Here is a 5,409-nt window from a genome sequence, read left to right on the forward strand (position 1 = left end):
ATGTTCAATGGCTTTTCAGACAGACGGAGACAGTGACTTGGAAAGAGATGAAAATGTAGGACAAAGAGGGAGATGCAAAGATATTCAGACAGACAGAATGGCACAGGGGAACACAGGAGTGAGCTCATTATTTATCAAGAAGGGAAATTGTGACTGAGCAAAAGAGCTAATCCATGTCCAATAAGGAAACGAGGATAGTCGATCTGTCTCAATATAAAATGTATGGAAGAGGACAAGCATAAATCACTAAAATATATATAGTCACAAATGTGTTTTTAGTATATTTAACTGTACAAGCGAAAGTGCTTTCCTCTTGATTCAAAGCCAGGAAAAAGAGGACCTTTATTTAGCTCAAGGCAGAAGCAAGCTCCAAAATGGGATGTGAGAGTAGGATATTGCTATATATATCTCTCTTTCTCACCCTCTCTCAGTTCACTTGTGCTTGGCTAATGTCGATGAGGAGCAGAGGCCTGTACAAAGACCATTCACTTCCCATATTCAATCTCATTGGTCCTTTACTTGCCAGCATGAGGACCTTTTTTAAAGCTTCTGTATAATGGAAGTCAAAAGAAGTCCCATTATTGTTTGTTTACCACTGTAACCATTCAGTCTGCAAGGCACTCTCTTTCACTATTAGAGGCATCGTCTTATCATCGGCTGAAGGGAACTCGTTTTATGAAGTGGTGCGTGCAGACAGTGTTATCCCTAGGAGTGAAAAGTTAAAGTGAGAAATGCTTTATGAACTAACTAAACACTTCCAATGTTCCAAACCCCTACTTTCCCCCCATGTGCTATTCTCACATCTTTCCTGCAAATCTGGGAGAATTGATTTTGCACAGCACGAATAATTAGCTCTCGTTTAGGAGATCCCAGCGCAAATCTTCCAGTGAAAGCAAAAGCGCAAAAAAAAGAAAAAAAAAGGCAACAATTCCACAGCCATTTTAATGTGGGGATCAGGTGTTCTGATCTCCAACATGATCCTCCAGCCTTGAGGGCTAAACCCCGGCTTAGAGAGCCCTGACGCTGAGAGACTGCTGGGTGCATATGAGAGGAGGAAAAATTGCCTTTCATGGATTCAGGCAGATTATAGAGTTTAAGTCACCTGTCTACAACAGTTCATGGTCACAGCGAATACGTTCCATCTATCTTAAGAACGATTTCCCCCATCTTTTGTGTGTTTGACAATGACAGATTACAATATGCCTGCCCAGACTTCCTCTCAGTGCGGTCACCATCCTTCACAGTGGCACTTGTCAAGTATAGGAGTGCAGGCAAAAGCCAAGGCAAGGTGCCCGCTTCTACTCAATTCAGTCGAGCCCCAAGGCATAAGAGGATATTAATCAACACATGCGCACCTCAAAATATAGAGGGGGAAAAAATAATGTTGTTTTTATCTAGTGGGAGGATGTCATGTGGTCATTCTTCACAGTAGAAATGAGAGGACTAAAGGCCAGAGATTATGTGTACGCCACTGTCCATCTGTCTGTCTGTCTGTCTGTCTGTCTGTCTGTCTGTCTGTCTGTCTAGTGTCAGTCAGTGAAAAATAGGAAAATCGGCCTCATGGTGGCGCTGTAACAGGCTGCTTCACATTATGGGCTATAACTCTTGAATCGTAAGTTGACAGTTAAAAAACAATCACTGGACACTGGACTAATCACTGGAGCTTAGATAGAAATGGATGCGTTGTGATGTGGGTATTAAGTAATACATTTGATTTATTTATTTGCTACATCTGTAGATTTATTCTCAGAAGGATATTTGTTGTGAAATCTGAATGACCAGGCTCTTTTTATTAGCGGGTAAAATGTTAAAGGTATTGGGTAGTGAGTGACCTCTAGGCTAAGGTAGTGAAAATAAAGCGTCTGTCCTTTTTCTGTTCTGGATTTGATCTTACTGGATGAATCTGAGCAACACTTTGACAATGGCATTATCAGGCACCTATTGGCTCTAGTAACAGGGAAGAAAGAAGGTCATTTCTGGAAATTATTTGGGAAAAGGCTGATTCACTTACACAATTACTTGTTCAGACTCGAAATCTGTGATATCGGCTAGTCGACATTTCTTTGTTATAAATCATCCCTATGTAGATTAAAGGAATATAAAACAAAAATTATGTAGCCTATTGGAACGAGTTAGATTTCCATTTTTAGGACAGCATCCATTTCTTTCTAATGACTTAAATGATGCTGCCATGTGAGGAAAGAGGCAGGAGAATTGAATTTAGGCAATCCTTTCTCATTCCATAGAAGCAGATTCCAAAAGCAGATACATTTTCAGTATAGTAATACTGTGTCCGTTTTAATGAGGGTGAAGAAATGAAGAATTCCATTTTAGAACTCATTGATACAATCTTCAGTCCATTTAGAACCAATGAATGAAATACAACACTATCACCCAGTGACCAAATGAATAAAAGTAAGAAATATGAGAACGTGTAATTTCCTCAAAGGCCAAATTAGACAAAAATTTAAAGAGAGAGGCAAATTTATAATTCATTGAACGACCGTGTCATGCGGCAATAACGATGTATTTTCAACCCAAAAAAAAAGAAAAAACTTTTCCAGTGGAAAATACATAGTTTGTTGACGCACAACATGGCCGCTCGACGAAGTGTAAATTAGCCTGAAGCCAGTTTGACATGTAGTCTTTGCATTCTCTCCCTTCCCTGTCTCCCCTCTCTTCTCTCTCTTTCTGGTGTGTTGCATCTCGTTTAGTGCATTTTGCTCCTGTTTTGGCTCCTGTTGAGAGATCTGCATTGCAACCCTCCTTTCCCCCCTCCTCTCATCCAGTGCATTGCCTCCCACCCTTCCTCCTCTTGCCCGCTACAGTATGGCCGTAGACTGTTCTTCTTCCACAAACTCGTGCATCCTCCTCCCCACCTGCTCTTGCCGTTATAGTATGTTCAGCGCCCGCCCGCCCACCCCACCGCACCCTACCCAAGTCCTTCTCCCCCACCCTGCCACACACTCACACTCACTGAGTGTTGGCAGCCGTGTGACACCTTAGATATCCGAGCCTTGCCTTGTCTTGTTTCACTCCTTGATATATACCGTTATGTTGTTTTCCTTAATGAGGAGAAACAACATTTTAGTCTGGATTACGTGTTGCTAGAATATTGCTGTGTTAATTCTGACCTTTTTTTCATTAGACGCACAAGGCAACAAAAATGAAGCTTCTGGCAAGAAAGGTACTTTTCTTTTTCTTTTGTCCTTTTTTGGTTTATTTTCTTCGTCCTGTTCCTCCCTTCATGGGTTTGTGGTTGTTAGTATAGCTCATGCATTGACGAGACATTTTCAAAAGGATTAATATTACATTAACATTTTTAGGGTAAAGAAGATATAATTCAGAGAATAACATGCAGATTATCATTATTAAGTAATTATGTAAGTGGTATAAATACAAAATCAGTAGTTTCTGTTTTGCTTTCCCCGGTGGACATGGGGTGAAAAAAGCTTCGTGTGTTTTTAATCTTAATGCCACATGTAATTGTTTCATTAGAGCCAAGTATTTATTATATGTTTTTATTTAATTATTTACTTTCTATGAAGCCCATGTCTATAATGCATTATAAATGTACTTATTAATGCAATATAATCTGCTTATAACACTGTATAAGTATAGCTATAAGCTATTATATTCATAAAGCTAACACAACATAACACAACATTACGAAGCATGTTATAATAACTTATACCATCAAGTATCATAATAGTAACTGCTGGACACTGTTGAAGGGATCACAGTGCTTTGTGAATTTACTTGTAATGCCATATAATATTTGTTATAATGCATTAGAATCACTGTCATAATAACACTATACAGGATGCTTTAAGTAATGACATTCCTGGAGGTATAGGGACAAAGGTTTTTGTTGTTCTTTCCTAGATGTAGGCCATATACCTTTTTCAATTCATTTCAAGCACCCAATGTGTATAGTGGCAACATTATAATTTATAATAGTGATTATAATGCATTGTACAATTATTATATGGCATTACAACTACTGTATGACGTTTACAAAGCACTGTGTAAATGATGGTAATGCACTACTACAACTATAAGAATTATATTACACTACGACCCTGGCCAAAAGAAAAACTGCACTGTATAAGTCATTATAAAATGCTTATAATGTGCTGTTATAAAATATGTGAGTTGTTAAGCGTTTGTAACTGTAATTACACAGTGTTAAAAGCACATTATAATTAGAATTATACTTGACAGAATAAGCCATTATAAAATGCTTTATAATGTCATGATTATTTTTTAGAAAGCATTGAGCATTACGAGTGCTTATAACTACAATTATACAGTGTTATAGGCACATTCTATAATGCATTATATGTATGCTTATAATGCATTATAGACATGGACTTCATAGAAGGTGATAGGCCTACTGTTTGAACTGTTTAAATCTTGACAAACACAGAGGCATGAATGTGTCTCTTTTGTTCATCTGACATTGTAAATTGTATGTACTGTAAGTGTGTGAGTATTTCTTATTTTTTTTAGATTGGATTGTGTTTTTTTAGGATTTTGTTAAAGATTTTAATTTAAAGGGGAAGTAAACACAAGGCCCATTTTCATTGTGTGACTTTGCATGCTATCTAAAGACACCACACAGTCACACACAGGGCTGAGCTTGGTACCTTGATGGTTACTCAAAGCAACACGGACGCAACTAAACAATTAATAATGTGTCTGTTAGATTTAGATGTGCCAACGTGGTCATGCTAAATGCCAATTGACAGAAGTCAATGGTAATATCAATGCTTGCTTACTGCCGCATCTAAATCACATTATTGATTTTATTAGCTGCAACTGTGTTGCTTCCGTCTCAAGCTCAGCCTAGACATCAAGATGATTTAGTAGAACCTTTAGATGGCAGCAAATTCACAATATGGTGGCACAAAAGCAGCCTAACATTTAATTTCCCTTTAGAAAAATAAACATTGATTTGTCTGTAACCTTACCTCAGTTTAAACTCACTTGGCTGTTAACATCATAAGACCATGGCAATTTCTAGCATCCAAAAGGCCATGTGACAGTTGCTACTGATAGGGATAGGATGATAGGCTATAGGCTGGCATACATAGCATAGCATAATAAAGTAGAAGTGGGTACATTGGTTGTGTTGTACAGTATAGTATTTATTGTAGAGTAGAGTATGGCCAGAAGTTTATAGGATCCCATATGTTTGGAGAAATCTCTAATATTCACAGGAGCTGTTCGAAAGACTGTCTTACACAACACATTTGGCTTGTTACCTTAAAATGCTAATGTGCATCAGCAGAGCAAGCCCTTTTTTACACTGAGACTTGTCATTTGTAACTAATGTGTACAGTATATGGCCCTAATTTGAAGGCATAAAGTGGAAGCCATTGTAGTCTCCCCCACCCGGCATCTATC

This window comes from Protomyctophum bolini (assembly GCF_963924005.1).
Source record: "Protomyctophum bolini genome assembly, chromosome: 10".
NCBI lineage: Eukaryota > Metazoa > Chordata > Actinopteri > Myctophiformes > Myctophidae > Protomyctophum > Protomyctophum bolini.